The following is a 26,125-nucleotide window of genomic DNA, read 5'->3' as shown; positions in this document are numbered from 1 at the left end:
CATTAAGAAAAATATAATCAACCCATCATCCATTTACTTCACTTAACTAATACTGCCATTTGCTTGCTTCATGGGAATTAAGTTTATGCCATTTTTTTCTTTCTATACCTGTGTATCTTTACCTTGCACTAAACTTTTCTAGAATTGAATTACATTTTTTCCAGATGGTGTAGTAGAGATCTGGGTACACATTTAGGAATATACCTTCAAATAGCATTTGAAAACTCCTGGCAGACCAGTCTTAATTAGTAGCACAAGTTAGTTGGCTCTAGTTAGAGATCCAAATCGGGGACTTCGGGGATATATTCTGAACTTGTCTTGATTCTAATCATTGGTACCACATCTCCCTTCACATTATTGATGAGCAGCTGCTGTAATTACATGAGAGAGTCTCACAAGGATGGAAAGTAGAGATACAAGTGGGTTTTATTTGGTGTTAATCAAGGCAGTCTTTAGTGTTTTGTCTCATCTGGATAGAGAGGATTGAAAAGAAATGTGTGAGGTAGTCAGCCTTCCCAATGAATAAGAAAGTCTTTGAATGTGAGAAATTTCCTATATTTTCTCTTTTCAAAAATAACCCTTTCAAAATAAGTCAGAATTTCTTAGGGCATTTACAGGGCCATTTGTAACAGCACAATAGCAGCAGGATGTGTTGTAGAAAGTTATGTTCAAGAGCTGAAGGACATGCCAGAAAGAATATATCACCTACCTTTTCTTCTCTCTGGGGACACGGCTCTATCTGTGATCTTGCTAGTGTTTCCCTTGATTGTACACAAGAAAATCTGAAGGTAATTATGTAGGCCACCTGCCTTACCTCTGCAAATGAGTGGGAAGGAGAAGTCACTTGGGGAATCTTATCTCTCTTCTGCGGATGGTCAATAATTCTCTTGTTCCGTCTCTGTATCCAGTTGATGAGTGAGATCATCCTATGTTTGTCCTTCTCCCTCTGACTCATTTTGCCTAATTTGATGCCCTCCAGTTCCAGCCATATTGCAGTGAACTGCACGATTTTATCTTTTCTTACAGCTACTTAGTTGTCCAATGTGTATATATGCCACAGCATGGTGGAGTAGAAGTTACATAAGTTACTGGTGGAGGGTATGGGGCACTTTTATGGTGGTGAGGTGCAGTAACTACATCGAGCGTATGTTAACACTCTTGTAAACATTTGTACTCATTTTAAAAAATGATTTAAAAATAAGCCAAAAGAAAATAGTTAATCACTGTTGATTAAATGGTTAGCAAAGGGACATACCATATTTTGGTATTTATTTCGTGCTTCCTGATTCCAGCATATAGGGAATGTTTAACTTTAAGCATGCTAATTATTTGCTGGGGACAGGCAAGATAAGAATCACCAGAATTTTTATATTAGGAATATTTCTGGCAAAGCTAACTCCAATGCATGTAAGAGCATGTATATGTATGGGGTGGGGAAGATTTCCTTTTGAGGAAGTAGGGGGAGTGCCAAGTGACTTTTGGGACCACAGGACTTTTTTCTGTGATATGGGCAGCAAGGTGAGATTCCTGATGGACGTTATTTAATTTAGCCACATCTGGCAGTACTCAGGGATGACTCCTGTCTGTGTGCTCAGGGATCACTTTGGGCAGGGCTCAGGGACTCTGTCTACTACTGGAGATGGAACCAGGGCCATGGGCAGAGCAGCTACATGAAAAGCTAAGTGCCTTACCTCCTATGCTATGTCTCAGGCCCTCATGGTAGACTTCATTCTGCTTTCAAAATGGGTCTTTGCATCTTCCAAGCAGAAAATCTCTAGAATTCATCCATGCATCCCTCATTTCTAATTCAGTTTCTGCAGCAAGGCTCATAGAAATGGATAGATGGGTAGATGAGTATCTCTCTGCTCAGGACCTGCCAGTAAAGCTTGGGTATCTGGGCAGGAAGAATAAAGAGGGAGGCTCCTGGCAGGGAAGGGCTAGGAGGTAGAACATCTGCTCTGCCTCACTCTTTGTACTGACATGATCCCTGTCCATTTGTTTTCCTGTTCATTTATTGTTGCTTCAAGACATTTTCTTTTATGAAAATGATATAACACATTTACTGCAGAGATAGTTAAGTGACAATAAAAAACATTTTCAAAGGAGCATATTCTAAAATATCACCAGTGAAAATCAGGTGATATCTAACTACTCTGTCCCTCCATCCCAATGCCCCCCCACAACCCCCCCCCCCCCGCCAGATAAAGTGGAATTCAGAGACTCAGAATACAATACATGAAATAGCTGGGATACAACTCCAAATTATTCAACAAAGGAAGTAGGACAAAATGACCCATTCTCAAAAGAAAAAATGATCAATATAGACCAACCAGCCCTGATCCCATCCAAATGGTGAATGGAGCAAAATAATATCCAAGAGCCACTAAAGCTATATTCAATGGTGAAATGAAAAAAATGTGCTAATAATGGGTGAAGATTTTAAATATCAATGTAAAACTAAGATTTATCTAAATGAATCAAGTATACATTCAGAATATTATGCTTTCTGAGAGTTAAATTTCTCTGAAGTTAACAGAATGGAATTAACAAGAAAAGAATTGGTCAACTTGAAAGTAGAATTCTATGTTTTCTGTTTTAAGTATATTACTACTTCCGAGTGTTTTTTCCCACTTTTATACAAGACCCTTCAGTATTTGTTAGTGGTTCAGTTGAATGTTGACATACCTGCAAACTGCTCTCGCATAAAGCTCATTATTTCTCCCTCAGCTCTGACTGTTAGTAGAGCAATAACACAGCCAAGTGTGGAGTAGAGTACTGGGTAGAGTACTCTGAGCTTGAGGTCTTTTCGGTTTTGTGTCTAGCACATATTGTGCCACTTCCATCTGCACTATATACTTTCATCGGAGCTCTGCCTAGAGTATTTTGAGCTTTTCCTTATATGTGAGTCTTATTTTTTTCTTCCCACTTTTAGGATTCTTTTTATCTTTGACATTTTGCCTTTTTGATTACCTTGTATCTTGGTGTGCATCTGTTTGGGTTGATTTTGTTTAGAATTTTGCAGCTTCTTGGATATGACTGTCTTGCTCCTTTTTCAGCTTGGGGGACGATCTTACCTATGATTTCTTCAGAGAAGAGTTCTGCCCATTGACTCTCCTACCTGGAATCCTGGTGATGTGTATGTTGTTTGTCTTGCTGCTATCCTATAGACCAATGATATTCTTCATTGTTTTTCATTCATATTTTTTATCCCTCTTTCTCTTTTTTGGTTGATGATGCTGTAATGATTGACTATCATCTCTGTCCCTGTCTTGTGGTGCTCACACATTTTATTTGGGTGCTCATCAGGTTCAGTTAGGGGTTGTGCAATGCTTGTTGTACAGTGTACAACATTGGGTTGTGCATAGGGGTTGTGCAGTGCAATCCATGTACAATGCTTGCTCACTTGGCTGTGGCACTTGCTGGAAGTTGAACTCCTGTTAGTTGTGGTGTTCACTAGGGATGCCACTTCCTACCCACGGGGCACTTTTCGGTTTTAGTGCTTGCTTCAGTCTCCTTTGTTGTGCTTCCATACTGCTAGCTGTGTTCTGGACAGAAATAGCTTCCAGCATCAGGCAACACAGACAGCAGAGATGGCCAGCTCAAAGAGGAGAGCTGATGGGACCATAGCCAGTGCATATGGCAGCATCCAGGATTTAACTTGTAATCCTCCGTTTGTGGGGAGAGCATCATAAGCCTATGCGTCTTTCTTTGCTTCGAGCATAATGCTTTCTTCTTTCTGCCTGTATTTTTGGATGGTTTCCATTACTTTTTTGTTGAACTCACTGATTTTCACCTTTTTCCATTCTATTGTTGGCTCCACTGCTGTATTTTTTTTAGTTCAGCTACTATATTCTTTACCTCTATTGGTATTATTTTTACATAAAAAGAATTTTAGAAACCATGCTTTACAATATTGACAATGTCAGGGTTTCATGCAAAAACAAACAAACAAACAAAAAACATTCCAGCACCATACTTTCCACCAGAGTTTGGACTTTTCTCAGACATTGTCTGATACTTTGTCATTCTGGAAGTTCTTTCCCACTGATCCCTACACACCCATAGGATTGCTGCTATGAAATCTTCATCAGATAGTTTGCACAACTCTGTTGACTTAGGAATTCATACTAAGCTGTTGTGTTCATCGTAAGTGTGAATAAGTTTTCCCATTATGTTTGGTGTCTAAAGTGAAGTCTAAATCAGGGTCTGGGAGCTTGTGTTCAAGTGGGTCTGGGTAGCAACCTGGGACTTTATAGATAAAGGTACATAGCCTGCCTGTGGCACTGAGTTTGGGTAGGCCTGGGAAGTTGACCAGGGGTTCAAGGTCAACAATTCTAGCAGCCAGTAGGTAGTGAAACCATTATAAGAGGAGGCTGGCCCTCAGTCAAAGCTGGTAGCTCCATTGGGCTGGTAGGAAGCAGAGGGTGACTGAATATAGGCTTCAAAGGTGTGTAATAGGCAATAGGGGTCCCCTTGCCAGTTGAATATGCTTTAGGATATCTTTGGGGTGCTTTTTGTGTATTGGGGTGTGTCTTACTTATTATAAGTCAGATGTGTGCTGTCAGGGATTGGATCTTTTTGTCTGCTAGGAGTAAGAACTTATGAAAAAAATTTTTTTGTCTCCATCTAGAGTAGCAATTTGTTAAGGATAGATTTACCTTTGGTTTCTGTTGCTAGTATCAGTAATGATGGAATGAGATCCAAATCAGTATCCATAAGTGCTGCTGTGATCCAGGTTAGGAGAGGCTGTCAAGATGATACTTACCAGTGACTCCAACCCCTGTCTGTACCTTGTAGTTTCTTGTGTCCAATCTCAGTGTTGCAAGAATAAAGTTATTGAATTGGGATGGAAGGTACCTGGTACAGCCTGCGTTACTTCCGAAGTAAAGTTCTGTACCTTATTGATCTCTTCCTGAGAGTAGCCTGCAGCTTCACTATGGGATTTCTTGGTAAAGGTGTCTCTCTGTTTCCACTCTATCTGAGTACTCTTTTTGTGTTGCTTGTTTTGGGACCATACCTTGTGGTTTTTAGGGCTTACTCCTGACTCTGTACCAAAAGATCACTCTTGGCAAAGCTCAGGAGACCATATGGGTGCCAGAAATTGAACCTGGGTTAGCCACATGCAAGACAAACACCATACTTGATATACTATCCTTTGGCCCCTGCTCTTATTTTGACCATTGTTTTGATTTGAGGACCATACCTGGTGATGCTCAGGGATTACTCCTAACAGTGCTCAGGGGACCATTTTGTGGTGCTGAGCATTCAACCAGAGTTGACTCTATGTTATACTACCTATCTGATCTCTTGATGTAGAAGTTTTGTTCATCAGTTTTATACCTGTTTTCCTGTATATTGACCCTTAACAATGTTATTTTGGGGGTGCATACTTTGGGGGTGCATACCTAAATTATCTCAGGGTTTTCTCTTAGCTCTGTGCTTAGGAATCACTCCTGATGGGACTCAGGGAATCATGTGGGGTGCCAAGGTCTAACTCAGGTCAGCCAAGTGCAAAGCAGATGCCCTACCTGCTGTACTATCTCTCTACCCCTAGATTACCCCAGTTTTAATGTATTTACAATGTGATATAGGAGGAAGTAAACACCAGTGTTCACTATTTGGCCATCTTAGTCTTTTTCCTTCTATTTCCAGTCTACTCTTTGACAACATTTTTCCTTTTGTAAATGTGGAGTGTTTTAGGGAGCAGAGAGATAGCACAAGAACCAAAGTATATGCTTTGTAACTAAGGGGCCTGGGGTGAGCCCAAGTACTGCATGTTCCCCTGAGCACTGTGCTGGGATGAGCACTTCGAACACCACCTGCTGTGGATCCCGAACAAAGAAACAGACAAACAAGCAAATGGAAAGAAAAAAAAGTGTCTTGTTTTCATTTTTGCTTCCTCCCCAGCTTCTGCTCCAACCGAGGTCCCTGCCTTTTGTTCCAGGAGCCTGGGTACTGTTCGTCCTGTGCTCAGAGGCAGTGAGTGCACCTAGTCTTCCATGTGCACGTGGGAGGCCAATGGGACCAGGATCTGAGCAGCAGCTTTCCTCCTGCCACAGTTTACAACCCGCCTGTGCCTTTTCCTCAGGGCACAGCCAAGAGTTTTGCTCCACCCAGAGGCTCTCATTAAGGCAGAGCTTGTACCCTTCTGTGAATTTGTCCGCTAGTCCTTCTCCCAATGTGGCATTTTTCCAGATTGTTTTGCATTCATATTGTTTTAGAAAAAGCCAACCAAACAAAACACCCTCTTCAATGCCCTTTGAAGGGGTAAAAGGACCAAACAAACTGTTTTCATTTGGATATGGAGCCATTTGGCTCATATCCCTGGGCCTTTCCATTATTTAGGCAAACATCCAGGTAGTGATTAATGAAGGAGGGACAAAAGTCATGTGGGCTAAATATCTGGAAAATTCTCTTCTATACCCAGAAACAAAAGTTCGAACGTTTGGTTTTGCTGGCTCAAAAACCAAACGTTCCTACTTGACCAAGAGGGAGGTGGGTCTCATTGTCCTGAGTTGTAGCATTGCGTGGGAACAGGCTCCTGGCCACTCAGCTGTGTTCCTTTGTTCCTGCCCCCCTGAAACTCCCCATCCAGTTAGCCACACCCCCTACTAGAAACTTCCTTTTTGATCTGGGGACAGAGGATGAGGCATGGAATCAGGGAGTTTCTTGTACCTTGTTTCTGGCAAGAAAAGACTATTAATGGGGTTGGAGCGCTAGTACAGCGGGTAGGGTATTTGCTTTGCATGCGGCCCACCCGGGTTCAATTTCCAGCATCCCATATGGTCCCCCGAGCACCGCCAGGAATAATTCCTGAGTGCAGAGCCAGGAGTAACCCCTGAGCATTGCTGGGTGTGACCCAAAAAGCAAATAAATAAATACATAAATAAAAATTTAAAAAGAGAGAAAGAAAAGACTATTATGCTCGAAGATCTCTTAAGGACTGGTCCCTCACTAAAACTTACTTGCTTTAAAAGACTTTTATCCGCAAAGTCCACACCATCAGTCATAATGATACCTTTCCATGTTCATTTGTTTAGAAACGCCACACTCTGCCTCCTGTTGGCAGGCCTCCTGGGCTAGGCAGCTTTTGTTAATCACATGGATGTTGTGAGTATTATGTTCACAAGTGGAGGTACAGAAAATAGTTTGATTGCACTACAAATCCTCACCACACGATCCAGCAAGAATATTAAACAGTTGTGATCTGGAGTTTCATTAATCTTAGGGATTACTCTGCTTGCTGTGTTAAGTGCTGTGGTTTCCCTATCTTGCCCCAACCATAGCCCTGATTTCTAAAAGAACCTTTTCCACACAAAGCCATATCTTCAATGTTTCTACCTCATAGTCGTTGTTGATCTGAATTTGTGATCCTGAATTCATCTCATCTCATAGATGCTTATTGTATAGCTTTCTTATATTGCCAGCATGAATATGCTACAGGTTGCTTTCAATCCTAATTGTATGGTTTTATTTACCAGAGATAAGCATCCATTTCTTATTTTATTTTCCTGTGGGTTACCAGTGGGCGTGAATTATCCCATTAGTTTGCTGACAGGACCAATTGAGAAAGACCAGAAAGGTATGAGGAAGATTAAAAGAAGGGAGAGGGTTAAAAAGGAAGCAGCATTTGCGGAGGTGACATTGGTTCTTGGATCCTTTAGGGCTACAGGTCTTGGGAGAACGAGTTTATAAGCCAAAGTTAGGAATGGCCCAATTATAGGTGCCTAAAGAAAGCAGGCAAGTGGCACTGCTACATCTTCCCTTTCTAACTCAGGATCAAAAGATGGGAGAGTTGTCAGGGCCTCCGGCAGCTCGGTGAGTTGGAAATTCCTGAGTCCTGAGTCAGCAGCATTCATTGACTTGAAGAGCAGCAGAAATTTCTCCAGCTTGAGGCAAAGGACATCTGGCCAACAGAAACTTTGGGAAAAGATAATATCTAAAAGCTGGATGATCTGACTTCAGAAAGTATCAATGATGAAAATAGTTCTTTCGAAGACTTAGCTGAGGCAGGGGGGATGAAAAAAAACATGAATCTTAGAGTCAGTAGCACTCTTAAAGAACGGAGCCACATAAGATGGAATGCATCTTCTTGAAGTCTTGCAGATTCATCTTCTTTAAGAGCTGAGCCAGATTCACTGTGCACAAGTAGAAATGATTCTAGATGGAGCCCAGTCTGCCCAAATGGTTAATGTGGACATGGTTTGATTCCCATCTGGACAAAGGGAAGGGCACTTAGAAAGATCCATAGGTTATGAACAAGATGGACATGATTCCATGTGTCACTCCTAGGTGACACTTAATGTTCTCGGTCCATGGCAGCTCCAGTGAATGCTGGACAAAATCCCATGTGATGGCAGCCTCTTTCCTACAGATGGAACTGAGCTCACTGGCCACTACACACCGAGAGGAGACACTTCCCAACTCTTTTAGACCTAACAGTGAGGAGAGTGATTGGTGAAGATGGAGGGCAACTGTTTTCCTTCCTTTGGCTGTTCAGTTTGCCAACTGACTTGGCCCCGTCCCATTACATTAGCTTTCCACTCCCAGCAGCCTGTTGAAAGCATCACTAGGGTTCTCCTTCACAGCTCCTTGGATGGTGGTTTAGTAGGATACCCTGGTAGCAACCATCAAGACAGAATATTGGGACTTGGAACTATCATCTATTCTAAGCTTCTTAGCTCCTGTGGACTGACTGTTTTTCTTCTGTACTGATTCTTAAGGTGTTTTTCCACAGAATGACAGAATCAAGACTCATTAAGGATCACTGTACTGTGTGTTTAATTATACTCTGTGATTCTATTTACTAGGTTTTAGAACACCTGTCATTCAACCTCTCATTCCTATGCACATGTGGGTTGCTTTATCTTTATTTTATTTATTTATTTATTTGTGGATTGGGTGGCTATGGATGGTTCTCAGAGGCTACTCTCAAACCTGGCAGTGTACTTGGGGATGAATTGCAGTGGTTCTCAAAGAAAATGTGGTCCTAGGGATTGAATTTGGACCTCCTGTATGCAAAGTGTGTGCCCCAACCCTTTAGCCTCTTCCCTGGTCCAAAACCTTTAGTCTTAAAGAAAAAACAAAAGCTAGAAACATAACTTAAAAGGCTGGGACACACTCTTTGCATGTAGGAGAACCAAATTTAATCCCCGCTGTCACAGGGTCACCTGAACACCTGCTGGGAGTGACCCACAAGCAAAGAACTGGGAGTAGCTTCTAAGCAGTATTGACTATAGCCCAGTAACAAACCCCCAAAATAAAAACAGCACTCCTCTCTGCCCAAACAAAGACTAAAACAAAGAAAAAACTAAATGGGCTTGCAGACTTATATTTAGGAAGGTTAATCTATTTTGCAGAGAGATTCTGAAGTGCAAAGTAGCTGTGGTAAACTGGGCTGTGTGATCAACATAACAGGGTTCATGAAAATATCAGTGCTAATCACTGATCTTGCTACCACTCCCCCCTTTTTTAATTTAAGATGCTATCAAGGTAATATACATAGGATAAATCTGTTTGAGCTCAAGGTCATAACTTCGAAAAACTCTCAGAGCACTTTTGGGAACTATGCCGAGTAGGCAGGTTTGAAAAGTGTCAGAACCACTAATGAAAATACATTTAACTGTTCATCTGCAAATTATGACTACAGAAATCTCACTGCAGGATTAGACAAAACTTCTTCAGAGATGTGTTTCATCAGTTTTGTGGGTTTTTTTCTGTTGTTGTTGTTGTTTGTTTTGTTTTGTTTCTTTGCTTTTGTGCTCTCCTCACCCCCCAAAGTGCTGCACCTTACTAGAGGAAGGGATTAGAGGAGATTGGCAAACTTTTTTTTTTTTGCTATCCCTTTGTGCCTTAGTTTCAATGTCAAGATACATGAGTGGGATGTGAAGGAGCTGAGAGAGTAAAAGGAAATCACATTCTTCCTTCAAGAAATATTGATTGACTATTGTTTACTTGGTGCAGTTTCTGGGAGAATGTAATGAACAAAAGCCCAGTCTCTGCTCTCGAGGGCATACAGTGTTTTCAGGGGGCAAGAGTAAGGAGAAGTGGGGAGGAGGAGAGAGCAGATTCTGATAGGCGAACATGGAAGCTGAAAGTGGAAGGACATGAGGGTTATCAGCTGGGTGGCAGGGCCCCTGAGAATGGGACCCCTGAGGCCCCAACAGCTCTTTCCTGAAGGTACAGCCTACTTCCCTTGCTCATTCTGACTTGGAAGTTGAATGTTACTGTTTTCACCAGAGGTTTATGAAATAGTTATGCCTAAATGAGAACTTGGCATAAGATGTGCTTTATTAGAGCAGTTGTTGTTAAACCTCAAATTCATCATATTTCTATTACATGGGCTGCTGATTTTTTTTAGAGAGAGATACACACACAGACTGCAAACCATCAAATCCTTTATTTCTTTTACGGTATCTGTGGGCATAGGAAATGATTCCTTTGGGGCTAGGAATGCCACATAAATGTAGAATTGTTTTACTGCCCCTGCAGTTCACATAGCCAGAAAGTGCTCCTCAGAAATGAAAGCAGGTTTGCTTGGGGACAGATTTGAATCTATGATAGAACTTGAAGTTATGCCAGCAACCCCATTCTCTCACGGTATATGAGGTGAGAGGGTGGGGGGAACACTGGTATAAGGAGGCAAAGGAATGCATTGGCTTTGCATTAGCCTCACCTGGAAGTGTGCCAGGATCCACCTGGAGCCCAAACAGTGAATCTGTTTGGTTGATCATTGGCCCAGAGTTACCAGATCAAGATCTCAGGCTGGCCTTCAGAGGCAAGCTTAAGAATATGTCAGTTTAACTGGGATAATGGTAGAGAGAAGTGCACATTCTAATAGTGGATGGTGGTTCTGGAAGGTTATACACACGAAACCCTACCATTAACACTATCATTAACCAAGGTGCCTAAAATAGAATTTTTTAAAAGAGTGTGTTAAATTTATAAGAGAGCACCATAATGCTCAAAAAAACCTCCGAGTTATTTTGGAATTGTGGAATATATTTATGTCAAGAATCTATTCTTTTAAACAGGTTATTTACAGTTATCCAGATTTTCTTGGGACACTTTCTAATCTGCCAATGTGAACTGTATGTTGTAAATGTCATTCAGGTTAAAGGGATAGTATTTCATGAGTGTTTTTGCCTACATTTACAAATCCATCTTAAACTTTTTCCCAGTCTATTTCACAAAAGTTTCAAGAATTATTACAAAGGAATTGCAAGCATAAGAAGTCAAGTGACAACTAACACCCAAGAATGGCAGAGATTAGTACCAGAAATTTTTCTCCATGATTTGGAGGCCAGCCACACATGCTAGGGGGAAAGGGAGCTTAGATAGAGAAGGGAACACCAAATGAAGGGTGTTGGGAGGATCCTCCCAGGATAGGAGAAGTATGCTGAAAGTGGACTATAGACCAAACATGATTGTCACCCATTGCCTCTTTTGCAAACCACAACACCCAGTAGGAGAGAGAGAACAAAAGGGAATGCCCTGCCACAGAGGCAGGGTGGGAGGGGGGCATGGGGGGTGGGGGGGATTCTAGGATCCATGGTGGTGGGAAATGGGCACTGGTGGAGGGATGGGTATTTGATCATTGTATAATTGAAACCCAAGCACAAAAATTTGCAAGTCTACAACTGTACCTCATGGTGTCTCACTAATAAAAATAAAAAATTAAAATAAAAAATTAAGAAAAAAATTTTAAAAAAAGAAATCAAATGACAGAGCCAATTTAGCAAGAACTAGAACTGATATTTAAAAATCACTTTTAGGGCATGCTTTACTTGTTTAGGTCTTCTCCTATTCATTCCCGCTTACCATTCTCTCCCTGCACTCCCAGGTTGGGTGAGGTGCCTTCTCTCCAAGCTCTCAAAGTAACCCTGTATACATCCGTCCACTTGCTCATTCAGTGTTTGTGCCTTTGTGGAAAGCCAACTTTCTGAGCTGACTTTCTGAGCCTTAAGCTAAGAATTGTTAGCATTTATCTTGGTTTTGAATGTGTGATTGGGATTCCATGTGTGTTTCTTGACGAGACGAATAAATCAGTTTCAGTGAGATTTTTCATCTGGTTCTGAACTCCGTAGTTTGTTTGTTTGTTTGTTTGTCTTCTAAACTTACTAGTTCTGAAGAAGCATTACATCTGAAGATCCCTTTACTTACCTGTGAGCATGCAGAATTCCTGACAGTATTTGATATAACATGGTATAGATAGTGAGTTTTTCAAGACATCTTACTTTCAGTCTGCAGTGAACTCCTCTCACCTGAATGATAAAAATGAAAGAATAAATGTGCCTTCTTGCAGGCAGAAGACCACTCCAGCCCCCAGAGAAGTAGGGGCTCCATGAGGCCCTAGGGCTTCATTTTTCCAGATGGCAGTGGGTTCATCAATCAGTTCCTTTGATGTCACTGCGTTTGATTTTTCCTGATTGCAGCTGATGGGTATCCAACAGGAGGATTTGATTGCATTAGCTGCTGGGGCATTCTGTGAAGCCTGTGAATGAGACCGACTGTGCAGGAGGGAGGTTTGTGGGAAGGACTATGGGTGCGGGACTGTCCAGGAGGGAGCTCTGTGGGAAGGGTCATGGGTACAGGGCCAAGAGGGAACATTGTGGGAAGGGCTGTGGGTGCAGGGTGTTGGCACACGCAGGAGAGTGGGGCTTCTTCAGATTCTGCAAAAAACAAACCAAACAGGCTGAAGAGATTGCCCTGCATGTTGCTAATCCAAGTTCAATGCCCAGCACTCCACATGGTCACCTCGCACTGCCAGGAGTAATTCCTGAATGCAGATCCAGGAGTATTCCCCGAGCATCGCCGGGTGTGACCCAAAACTCGAAGAAATAAAACCAAAACATGGTCTTGCTGACTTGTAGCCTTCATGGGGAAAAAAAAGGATTCTTTTGTGAAAATATATGCAAATTTCAGAATATAATTGAGAATGAGTTAATAGTGGCTTGATTAAAAAAATTGAACCAACTTTTGTGCTGAGAGACTAGTATTATGAACTACAGAGATGGAGCTGCTAAGTGAAAGAGCAGTGATTGATTTTTGCTTTCTGTTTGGCCTAAGAGGGAGGTGAGGAGGACAATTCAGCATCCTTTGATCTTCCAACAATACTTCCTATTTAAATGTTTTCAAAGAATGCACTTTGGTTTAAGTTAGTAGAGTGTGACCTTGTGTGGCTTAATGCTCTGAATCTTAAGGTAGCACAGGGTTAGAAAGCATTTAATTTAGCATCTGTCCAGGCGTCTTGGAAAGAGTTCTGGATTTTTTTTGGTGGTAGTTTCATGAAGCAAATAATGATAAGTAAATCATTAAGATCATGCAGTTAGTGTATAGAGCAGAGTAAAAAATTGAATCCGGTTATGTGTGTACCAGCGCTCAGACTGGCCTTGTTTGAAAAGTGCTCCAGTTGCTTGTCACTTTCAAGTCAAGTGAGAGATTGTATGTTATGGCATTAGCACTGCACTGTTGCACTGTTCTCCCATTGTTCTTCGATTTGCTCGAGCAGGCCCAGTAACGTCTCCCTTTTGAGACTTGTTGTTACTGTGTTTGGCATATCGAATACGCCACAGGGAGCTTGCCAGACTTTGCCGTGCAGGCGAGATATTCTCAGTAGCTTGCCGGGCTTGCCGAGTAGGGTGGAGGAATCGAACTGCATGCGAGGCAAACTCCCTACCTGCTGTGCTATCGTTCCAACCCGTTACGGCATTATTCAATGAAATAAGGGCCCCCCAATCCATTATTAAGCTTTACCAGGGATCTATTAAGAGCAAATCTGGCATTTATTATATGTAAAAAAAAAAGTCTTATATCTTTTATTTTGCCTAATGTCTCATGATAGAGATGTTACTGGGCCCGCTCGAGCAAATCGATGAACAACGGAAGGACCGTGACCGTGAATTTAAAAAATGCAGCCATTTTAGAGTTTCCCATTAACTATTCAAAAGCACTACAGTTCTTAGTGATTTTATATTTTTTGTATACTTTTTTGGTGATGTAATTTGAGCACCTGGTACCAAGCTTAATTCAGGAGAGTTTCAAAAAGTCTGTAATGCAAGAGTGAAATAATCATAATCAGTTTTGAAATATGCCATGCTTTATTTAATCACCTTTCTACTAATGGATGTTTAATTTGTCTACATTTTTCTTTCATAAACAATATTCATACATGCTACCAAAAATAAGTATTTTTGGCTCTCTTTGCACTTTCAAAGAGAATCTATTTTACTGTAGAAGACTGGAAATAGGATTGCTAAGTCAAAGGGATACACGAGTTTTATCTTTCTGGGGAGAATTTGGCACATGAAGCCGTGACTCTCCCATGCAGTGACAGCCTGAAACTGTATCTGTGTCACCTTCACCTGGCTCATATCCTGGGTGTTTTTTTAGGGTCCAAAAGTTGGATGGCTGATTTATGCTCTAGGAAACTAGGACAATTGAGCATGATTTCCTTTTCTGTGGCTTGAAAGAGTATATGTGATTAAATTATTAAATGAAATGAGTTTCTTTTTTTTTCTAGTCAATCCATTATATTCTCTCTGCCACTTTCTGCACTCCTATTCAAATGGGTAGACTTGGTGTCTTATCATTGGAAAATCTGCATCTAGGGAGAAAAACAGTGTCTAGAATTAGTTGCACATCATTAGCAAGTGGTTTCTGACCTCTTGCTGAGAGAAAAAAATGAACGCTTCCTTCCCCCTTCCCTTCCTTTTGTTGCTGTTGCCTTTGTGTTGGTCTGGGGCCTGACACTTGGCTACGATTCTCCTCCATGGTTGGATTAATTGCTGATGTTGGTGTTCATTCCGTTGTGTTCATGGAGTGTTGATGAGGTCTTAGCACATGTGCTGCTGGGGTTTGCACTTTTCACCCTGATGCTCACACACCTCTAAGTGAGACTTGCCAGGTCACACACTCGGCTGTGTTCCAGAGATCATAGAGCCTGTCATAGCACAGGAGTTCCCAGACTGCAATCTCTAAAACCACTCAGAGCACCTGTGGACAGCAACAGGGATCCAACTCTTAGTGTCACACTACAAAGCAGTCACATCTTAATCACTGGCTGCATTTTGAGGTCAAGTGTCAATTTAACTGTGAACATGATCTGCCATTGAGAACATGTAGTGTCATTCCAGGCCCAGCCAGGCATTCAATGAGAGACACCTTGGGTGTCCATGTTGGTTTTTAAGGATCCATCAAACTACCTCCTGACCAATCTTGATCCTTGACACACCAGTAGTTGTACTTGGAAAAAAATCCATGTGCATCTCATGTCAGTGGGCCCCAAGGGTGGCTTATGTGAAGTGGGGAGGAGAAAGATATCACTTTCTCCCCATCTACTGCTGCCACCCGGGACCCAGAGTTACTGGGTTCTTGTTTCACCTCACAGAAAAGAATTTCAGGAGTAGATGAGCAGTGAAGTAAGACAGATTTTATGTGGAGGTGGTTGAAGGGGAGGATGGAGTGAAAGTTGTAGAGAGTAGAGAGTAACGTGCTCAAGAGAGAACCTGGGCGGAGAGAACCCCTACACAGATCCCAGCACTGTAGCACTGTAGCACTGTTCTCCTGTTGTTCATCGATTCGCTCGAGTGGGCACCAGTAACATCTCCACTGTGAGACTTGTTGTTACGGTTTTTGGCATATCAAATACACCATGGGGAGCTTGCCAGGCTCTGCTGTGCAGTGGGATACTCTCGGTAGCTTGCCGGGCTCTCTGAGAGGGATAGAGGAATTGAACCCATGTCGGCCATGTACAAGGCAAATGCCCTACCTGCTGTGCTATCGTTCCAGTCCACACATCCCAGCATTAGATATAAAAGTATGGAAGTGCACATCTCAAGAGGGGAGATACAGACAACACATGTGCTCGGGTGCCACATGCTCTCAGCCTCGTGGGCGCATGGGTTCAGGCAGCCCTTCCTTTGTTCAAGGTGGCTTTTATAGGTTTTTTTCCCAATCTACTCCCAGGTGAGGCTTCTATCTAGGTAAAAATCCATTACCATGGAGGTTGCCAAGGGAGGTAGGGTTGGTAGTGGTTGATGGTCTTCTTTGAAATTCCTTTCCTGGTCTTTTTGTTTCTGCTAGAGCTTCTAGTCAGAGGGTGGGGGGTTCAGCCTTCTCTGGGTCTATGGCTGGCCAGGTCTTATCAGGTTTTAGTTCCTGTTTTCTGCAAAATTGACTTTTTTGCAGCCTCAGAGCTATTGATCTCATTATTTCCCAGGAAATTTATTGCCATTGCCTTGAAGGAGGGGGCCTTCCCTATCTACCTGCCTGCCTATATCACACCCACCAGATCTTTCCACCTAGCAAATATAAAGAACAGAATGCCGACTTACCATTTGCTGGCCTTTTGAAAGTGTTTGCAGTACAGTAGATAAGGTGCTTGCCTTGTTCTTGGCTGACCTGGGTTTAATCTCCCAAATCTCATCAGGAGTGACCTATGAGTGAAGAACCAGGAGTAATACCTGAGCATGCTCCCTCTAAGGTACTAGCAGAATTTGACTTCCAAAATAACATTTTCTTTTCTCTATTCATCCACAAAACCTATATATTTCTTGTTTTGGATCAGTTATCAAAAATTTAGGAACCCGGTGTGAATTCACGTAACACTTTTATGAATTTCTGCAGTAAACATACATAGAATCCTTGTTCCATGGAAAGGATTGATCTCAAGAATCCAATGTCATGAGCAAACTCAGCCACTCTATACATTATATTCAGAAGTGAGGAAAACTAGGTTTGCTGCAGGGATAGAAGTGTATTAACTTCAGAGCTTACTGAGTTTGCTATTTTATTCTAGTACAGGATTGGAGGGAGAAGGGAAGGATCCAGTGTCAACCTGCATAGAAAGGAGTTCAGCTTCAGCTATGGAGGGAAGGGAAGACTTTTAGGCTCCTCCAGCCCATATTTTGGAAGCCTGAGCTAGAATGGGAGAGTGTAGCTCTACCCAAGGAACTGCACTACTTCAGGAAACTTATTAGCACTAGAAAGGGAGGCAGCTCAGTTTCCTCTCAGATGTAGACAAAGGCTGCTGTTGTCCCCGGTGCAGAACCTTAGGTGACTTGATTAGCACACAGCCCAGGCTGTTCAGATTTTCAGATGGAGACCATCAGATACAACCTGCCACCTCATTAGGTTGACACTGTTCCTGCCCCTTCTTGTACTAATGTCACTGGAGCACTTAATAATCGTAGGTAAGTGGTGTAAGCATACACTGCAGAGGTAACCCAGGGTCAGTGGCAACAGATGCTCAAAGTAGCAGTCGTTTTCTCCTCTGCGCTGTTTAAACTACAAGTGAAGCAGGATAATAATGGAGCATATTGAAATATTCGAGGAGGAGAACCTGCAGAGCCATAACTTTTTATTTCCTATTTAAACCTGCAGTTTTTCAAGATCCAGGGGGAAATGAAATCTATGGGAATGTTTGCCAGAGACTTGAAGAAGAGAGCTCATTTATTTAAGAGCAGAGAAAACAGGGGTTGGGGGGGAGTGTGCAGGGGAGGATATGACTGACTATTCTGCGGTAAATAAAATGGAAATCTTTTTCTTTTCCAGTGAAAGCAAGAGGAATTTAAATTTTACATTGATTTGAGGTGGGATCAGGTTAGGCTATAAGACGAACTTCCTGACTGAGCCCTGGAAAAACCCCTTGGCAGGAGGCTGTGGCCTAACCCCCTTCATTGTTGTTGTTTTTCAGTAGTTTGAGATCTACCCTAATCTTCCCCCTAACCCTTCCAAATTCTTCCAGGGTTGGTGGAGCAATCAAAGAAAACTTCAGGAAGATTAGCAGGGGAAAAAGAACAAAGATAACTCTATATGCATGGAGAATTGACAGGCCAGCATCCTGGAATATATGGGATAAACCAAGGGCTTCTGAACCAAGTAAGGAATGGGATGGGCCTGAAGCGTGATGGAAAGAGGGTGGCTTCTCATGACCCAAACTAGATCTTCTATATCTATATTTCTTTAATTTTAATTTTATTTAATTTTGAAGGGGAGCTCATCAGATGATGCTTAACCCAGCTGTGCAGACTTGATGGTTCAGTGTTCAGGTCCAGTGTCCTGCTCAAGCCCAGTGGTTTGGCGGGGGTGGGGTACCCCACTCCTTAACACCTCCTGGAGCTGATGTGATGCTAGGGCTGGAACTTGGGCTCCAGCATGCCAGTATGCACTCCAGCCCTCTGAGCTCTCTCTGCAGCCCATGCATGCTCTGGATTTAGACATTTGTCCTGCAACATAGGTAGGTTTCTCATAGAAAAGTGATCTCTGGAGATGATTTCAATCTAAGCAAATTGTCTATAATCATCATTTCTCTAGGTAGTTAAGAAAGTGGTGAAGTTCCTCTTGAGACCCACAAAATTGTTTATATATATATTTATTTTATACAGTAGTTCACAATATTTCATTAAATTTAATATTCAAACACCAATCCCACCACCATTACACCTTCCCACCACCATATTTTGGATCCCAAACCCAATCTTTGCCCCAAAACAGAACTGAAATAATATATTTTGTATTGTTTGTTATAAAAAAAAACTGCTGGAAATGCTACAAAAAAGTATCCCTAGAGGAAAGAGTGTAGATGAGTGTGGATATTGTTGTATTTCACACAGGGGCCATTAAGCCCTTCTGTAAGAGATCACTTACATGTTGTCAACAGTTGAGATTTGTGTGCTTTATATATATATATGAGTATATATATATCAGTAAAAAAGTGTATACTTCCCTCTAATTTTGGTTGCCTCCTGCTTTGAACCATATCAAACATGGTGTGGTAATCTTGGATATGGGTAGGGTGTGGTTTGAAGCATTCGTGGCTGCGAGGTCCTGGAATAGATTCACTTGTGGGTGATGTGTCCAGGTGTGTGGAGAGTGGCCATGAGCATGGCGGTGGTTGAGTTCTGGAGAGTTTTGGCTGCTGGGGCTGGGTCCTTTGGGGCAGGGAGGTGTCTCACCTGCCCCTCTCTAGGCTGCCCCGAGTAAAATAGCCTGGCACAGAGCCCAGTGGCATGGTTATGGCGAGTGTCATCTTATGCTCCCTTCTGGGAGAGAAGGACATGCAATCTGGATGGTGGCCAAGACCCTCAGGACCTTAACTGACCTTCACTTCAAACAATCCACATACTAGGGCAGCTTGGTATAGAGAATGAATTCTGGATGCCTAAAGGAGGCCTGTCCTTCATTCTTCAGTTTCTTTCCTGCAGTTGGGACCCTGAAACTATACTGAGCTGGGTAGTCCTCAGAAAGTATATAATGTGCCCCCCGAAAACCATATGGACATGATGGGACTCAGTCAAGTTATCAATTTAGTAGGTTAATAACCTCAGGGGCAAAGCAGTGGTGCATTTACCATAGGGTCAGCACAATCTCCTCTTTGAGCCCAAGGTGGCGAGATCACAGTCGCAGGTGACTTGTGGTCAGTGCTTAGCAAGCTCCTACAAGAACTCAAGTGGAGCAAGTGGAGCCTTCCCTCCCCAAGAATTTTCCTGCAAAAATGTCCGGAAAAGAGATTTATATCTGCCCAACTGTCCTTTCTCTGATGAGGCAAAGGGAGAGAGGGAGAGTTGAATGGGGGAGGAGTACAAGGTGTCTATCCAGGGGACAGGCAGTTGAGCCATTAACTCCCAGGACTTAGATCTGACTCATCTCTGTTGCACCATGGGGACCATTATCTCTCCCTTAAGCTAGGATTGCTACCTTCTTTCAGCCTGTTCTTCCTCTGGGAAGATTTCTGTGCTGCTGGGTTCGTATTTTCCATATTGTTTGAAAAGATGTTTGCTCTGATGACTGTTTATGTGAACACAGAAATTAGTACAAATCCTGAAAGAATAGAATGTTAGACTGATGAATTTGGATAAAAGACTATGTCATAGTTCATGTTCTTTCTTCTTGAGTCTTCTCTCTTGCCAGCCAGAGCTTCCCTGCTTTGGGCATGTCATTGATCAATGGTGGGGCATCCAACTGAGGAAAAAGCTGCAGTTTGCAGAAACACACTTCCATGAGGAGTTAGGTCGCAACGTAAAACTTGGTTACAGATTTGCAGTACGCAAAATTTATTTTATTTTTGTGGTAAACATTTACTGTGTTAATAGCAGTGAAACTTGCTATCTTGGTACTTCCAGAGTGTGAAGCAAACAAGCCAGCTGAGAAAATCATATTAAGCAGTGAGCAGTGTTAGAAAAGGTTAATAGTAAGGCAATGCAAAGGGACTGAAACACAATGACTTATATATACATATGTGTGTGTCTGTGTGTGTGTGTGTGTGTGTTGCAAGGGCTGGAGTGATAACACAGTGGGTAGGGCATTTGCCTTGCATGTGGCTGACTTGGGTTAAGTTCCTTTATCCCTCTCAGAGAGCCCTGCAAGCTACCGAGAGTATCCCACCCGCATTGGCAAGCTCCCTGTGGCATATTCAATATGCCAAAAAGAGTAACAACAGATAATTCGAACTTGGGACTACACTCTCCCCACGTACACGCCCCAGGTGTCCTCTAGGACCCTGGGGCACCCACCATCCCTGAGCCTCTTTCTCTTCATTCCTCTAAGATCAGCGACAAGACAAGGATGCCCACTCTCTCTACTGCTGTTCAATATAGTACTGGAAGTACTTGCAATAGCAATTAGGCAAGAAAATGATGTTAAGGGAATTCAGGTAGGAAAGGAAGAAATCAAGCTCTCACTATTCACAGGTGATATGATACTATACTTTGAGAACCCTAAAATCTCTACCAAGAAACTCCTAGAAACAATAGACTTGTATAGTAAATTTGCAGGCTATAAAATCAATACCCAAAAGTCCATGGCTTTCCTATATGCAAATAACGAGAGAGAATAAAGTAACACAAAAAATCCCATTCACAATTGTGCCCCAGAAAACAAGTACCTAGGAATCAGCATAACTAAGGACATAAAAGACCTGTACAAAGAAAACTACAAAATGCTACTTCAGGAAACAAAAGAGGATATAAGAAAATGGAAAGATATCCCCTGCTCATGGATTGGGAGAATTAACATTGTCAAAATGGCAATACTCCCCAAAGCATTGTACAAATTCAATGAGATCCCTATAAGGATACCCATGACATTCTTCAAAGAAATGGAGCAAACACTCCTGAAATTCATATGGAAGAATAAGCTCCCACGAATAGCTAAAACAATTCTTAGGAAAAAGAAAATGGGAGGAATCAACCTCCCTAACTTCAGACTCTACTACAAAGCAGTAATAATTAAAACAGCATGGTACTGGAACAAATGTAGAGCTGCAGATCAATGGAACAGGGTTGAATATACTGATCCTCCTCCCAAACATGATCATCTAATCTTTGATAAGGGAGCAAGAAATGTGAAATGGAGCAAGGAAAACCTCTTTAATAAGTTGTGCTGGCAAAACTGGACAGCTGCATGAAAAAAAATGGGCTCAGATCTCTACCTAACACCATGTAAAAAGTAATATCGAAATGGATTAAAGACTTCAACATCAGACCGGAATCCAGAAGGTACATTGAAGACAAGGTTGGCAAAACTGTCTACGACATTGAAGCTAATGGTATCTTCAAAGATGACACGCCACTGGCCAAGCAAGTGAAAACAGATTGTACTCTCTTAAACTAAAAAAGCTTCGCACCTCAAAAGAAACAGTGACCAATATACAAAGACAGTCTACAGAATGGGAAAGGCTATTCACCCAATACCCATCCGACAATAGGTTGATATCAAGGATGTACAAAGCACTGGTTGAACTCCACAAAAGAAGAAAACATCCAACCCCATCAAAAAATGAGGTGAAGAAATAAACAGAAACTTTCTCAAAGAAGAAATCTGAATGGCAAAAAAGCACATGAGAAAATGCTCTACATCACTCACTAATCATCAGGGAGATGCAGATTAAAACAATCATGAGATATCATCTCACACCACAGAGACTGGCCCACATCCAAAAGAACAAAAGCAACCTGTGTTGGTGCAGATGCGGCGAGAAAGGAACCCTCCTTCACTGAAGCTGGTGGGAATGCCGACTGGTTCAGCCCTTTTGGAAAAAAGTATGGGTGATTCCAAAAAAATTAGAAATTGAGCTCTCATTTGAGCCAGCAATACTACTCCTGGGAATATATCCCAGAGAGGCAGAAAAGTACAGTCGAAATGACATATGCACTTCTATGTTCATTGCTGCACTGTACACAATAGCCAAAATTTGGAAAAAATCCGAGTGCCCAAGAACAGATGACTGGTTAAAGAAACTTTGGTAGATCTACACAATGGAATACTATGCAGCTGTTAGAAAAGATGGAGCCTTGAAATTTGCATACAAGTGGTTCTACATGGAAAGTATCATGCTAGTGAAATAAGCCAGAAAGAGAGGGACAGACATAGAAAGACTGCACTCATCTGGGGAATATAAAGTAACAGAATGGGAGTCAAACACCCAAGAACAGTTGAGATAAGGACCAGGAGGTCTGCTCCAGGGGTTGGAAGCCGGCAGCACATTCTGGGGAAAGGGTAGCTCAGATAGAAAAGGGAACACCAAGTAAAGGATGTTCGGAGGACTCGCGTGGGATGTGAGATACGTGCTGAAAGTAGACTATAGACCAAATACGATGGCCACTCAATACCTCTATTGCAAACTACAAGATTCTGAAGGAAAGAAAGAATGAGCAAAAGGGAATGCCCTGCCACAGAGGTGGGGTGGGGTAGGGAGGGATGGGGTGAGGGGGTGGGAGGGCTACTTGGAATTATTGGTGGTGGAAAATGGGCACTAGTGTGAGGGATGAGTGCAACCCAAGCACAAAAGTTTGTAAGTCTACAACTGTACCTCATGGTGTTTCACTAATAAAAAAAAGAAAGCAATACGTAAAATCAGGTACTTTAAAAAAATAATAATAAACATGGAGCGATAGCACAGCGGGTAGGGCGTCTGCCTTGCACGCAGCCAACATGGCCGACCCGAGTTCGATTCCTCCGCCCCTCTTGGAGAGCCCGGCAAGCTACCGAGAGTATTCGATATGCCAGACACAGTAACAACAAAGTCTCCAATGGAGACGTTACTGGGCCCGCTCGAGCAAATCGATGATCAACGGGAGGGCCTTTACTTTAAACACAAGTTAGACAACAGCAAAAAAAGAGTGAAGAAGATAAAAACAGAAACAAGTCTCACAATGGAAACATTACTGGTGCCTGCTCGAGCAAATCGATGAACAACAGCACAGTTCTATAGTGCTACAGTGTTACATATATGTATATATACAAAATACAAACAAAGGCATTAGTCACGGAAGATCTTAGTGAATAAGATCTTATTCACTCTTGGCCATAAACCTTAGTGAATTGAGAGAATAAGTCAGGTAACTGCTGTATGTAGAGATGTTGTTGTAGTGAAGGTGGGAACATTACAGGAAACAGGAGTTGCATATGTGAAGGTCCTGAGGCAGGGCCAAAATGGGCTTGGTGTGTCTTCAAGGAGTAGTGAGGAGGGATCGGAGAGATAGCCAGCATTCATGGAATACATTTGGATGGAAGCAGTGTTCACTTGCTTGCACTGGTCTTGCTGTAGGTTTTGAGTGAACATTTTTACATGACCCATCACGTAATGAATCTCTTGAAAACCTTGTTGGACGTGTTTGTTGGTTTAACTGCATAGACATGTTGGCCCTGTCTATGTAGTTCATCAATAAAGGAATTTTAAGGGAATGTGCAAAGGAATTTGGAATTTCTGCATTTTCTTAGTTTATCCTGGGGGTGGGAGGGTCTTCATTTTATTTAGATGCTGTATTTTAAATGAATACCAGAGTGGCTAGAGGCTTTTTTTGCCAATTTATTATTTGAATGAAATACATGAATAGGTAAAATGCAGATACATTATAAAAAGATATTTAGAGAAAACACAGCTTCTGTTTCTCATCACTTTTTCCCAGAAGCAATTATTGTTCTAAAATTCTTGTTATTTTTTTAGAACACGAATACCCCTGTCATAAAAAAAAAATCCAAAGATTGTGACTGCAAGCATTGTTTCACATCTTGGAGCTGTTCCATGTTAGTGACATGGACTTAACTCCTCCTTAAGTAAATATATGAATCATTCCTATGTTATTGGGTATTAAGGTTTTGTATCTTTTCTATAATAATGAATACTGTGATGAAAATGCTGGTACCCTCCTCTGTTTGCCCTTTTGTTAAGTGAAGCCTAGAAACATTTCCAAAGCATGGGTTGGCAGGCAAAGGGGAAGTGAATGTCTTAAATTTTGAGAGTTGATTTACACATTATGTCAATTTACATTCCTACCCGGGGTCTGGAATATTTTTTCACTAACACCCATGTTTCTGTTCTTTTTGCAGTTTAAGTGAAAAATGCTGTTTCCTTGCAGTTTAATTTGCATATCTCCTGGAAGTTGAGGAGAAGCAGATAACATTGTACTTGTCTCATTGAGGAATAGTTTCTGTCTGATGATGATGCTTTGAAATTTGTTGCGACTCTCATAAACCTTGTACACAATATTTTATAAATATTCCCCTGTACTTAAAAAAAACAATGAATTTTGTTCAGAGGAAGGATGGTTTCAAACATATATTTAGCTTAATCTTGTGGGCCAAGTTATGACCCTACTGCTTTAAATTCATTTTCTCAGACTGCTTCTTTCAGAAGAGAAATTCCCATCATTCTGGGTCTTTCCATTTGTCCTTTGGATTGTCAGCTGTTGCTTTCTTGTTTCTGGGCTGCGTTGTTTAGGGACATCATGGTTGTGTTGTCTTGATGTACTGCAGCATGGGTCACTGTGTCTTTGTCTCTAACTTGCATATTGCTGCGTCTGCTTGTTCTCTTTCCAACTGGTATTTGGTTACTCTTTCATTTTTCATTCCTTATATATTTTTAATCATCTTGCTCTGTTGTTCTAGAAATGTCATTTGAAAGCTATGTGAATGAATTAGATCTACAAAATCACTCAGCATTTTGTTGTCTAATAAATGACTTTAATATGTCTACTAGTTTTGATATGAGTGAAAAAAAAGTAAGGAGTGAGAAGGGAGTTGGCGGGTGATGGCCCATTACTTTAACTAGGGAAACAAGAGAAGCTTCGTCCTTAAAACTTAACTTGTAGAGGTCAGAGATGTAGTAGTGCAGATAGGGCGCTTGTGTTGCATATGGCTAATTTGGGTTAGATCCCTGGAATCACCTCTGTGGTCTTTCAGAGATTCTGTGTGCAGAGTCAGGAGTAACTTCTGAGCTCCACTGGGTTTGGTTCCCAAACCAAAAAGCAATTAAACAAACAAACAAAAAATACCTCAACCTATAGAAGTAACAAATGACAAAAAATAAAGAAACTGGAGAGTTGGTATATTTAACTACACTTACTTGGGGAGTACGGGGGTGTTGAATTGAAGGAGGTCTTTGGAACATTGGTGGAGGAAAGGATCATTGATAGGTATGATGTTGGAACAATGTGTGCATGAAACAACTTTATTAGTTAAAAGATTACTTGTGGCCCCTAAAGGACATAATTAAGAAAGGTAGCTTATAATCACATAGGGAAGGAGGCAAATATTTCTTAAAATGTCACTAAGTTTAAGACAAAGCGGGAAATTTTAAAAAAATGTTCAAAGGGATAGTCATATAGTTTTTATAAGTTTGGTTTGGTGACCTGGAGGTACTCAGGGCTTACTCCTGACTCTGTGCTCAGGGGTCAGTCCTGACAGTGCTCAGGGTTCCATATGTAGTTTGGGAATCCAACTGGGGTTGGATTCATTCAGAGCAAGTACCTTAACTTCTATACTATGTCTTAAGTTCCTTATATAAACTTTGGTTCGAAAGTGTTTTCACACTGCAAGAGTGGTGGATTTATGATCCAGAAAATGACACTTACTGGGTAATGACTGTTCTAGTAGTTCTTTCTGAGCTGAGGATGTGAAAGAAAATATAAAGACTACAAGGTTTGGGGATACCATTTGATTATTTGAGAAATTTGTGTTATGAAATTGCAAAATGGTTTCTTCTCAAATAACTCTATTCTTTTTTTTCTTGTTTTCTTTTTGGGTCACATTTGGCTATGCACAGGGATTACTACTGGCTTTGCACTCAGGAATTACTCCTTGCAGTGCTCAGGGGACCATATGGGATGCTGGGAATCGAACCCGG

General features: G+C 41.7%; 1 protein-coding gene and 1 pseudogene across 1 annotated transcript in view; both read left to right on the top strand.

Annotated features, from left to right (window-relative positions):
* LYPD6B (LY6/PLAUR domain containing 6B) overlaps positions 1-26,125 on the top strand; it is a 245,791-nt gene that overhangs the window by 116,736 nt on the left and 102,930 nt on the right. The gene's annotated exons all lie outside the window — the stretch shown is intronic.
* Positions 16,686-16,805, top strand: LOC130027001 (uncharacterized; annotated as a pseudogene).

This window comes from Sorex fumeus, unplaced genomic scaffold (assembly GCF_029834395.1).
Source record: "Sorex fumeus unplaced genomic scaffold, SorFum_2.1 ptg000035l, whole genome shotgun sequence".
Lineage (NCBI taxonomy): Eukaryota > Metazoa > Chordata > Mammalia > Eulipotyphla > Soricidae > Sorex > Sorex fumeus.
Note: the sequence above shows the minus strand (reverse complement) of the source record. Positions and strands in the feature narration are given on the sequence as shown.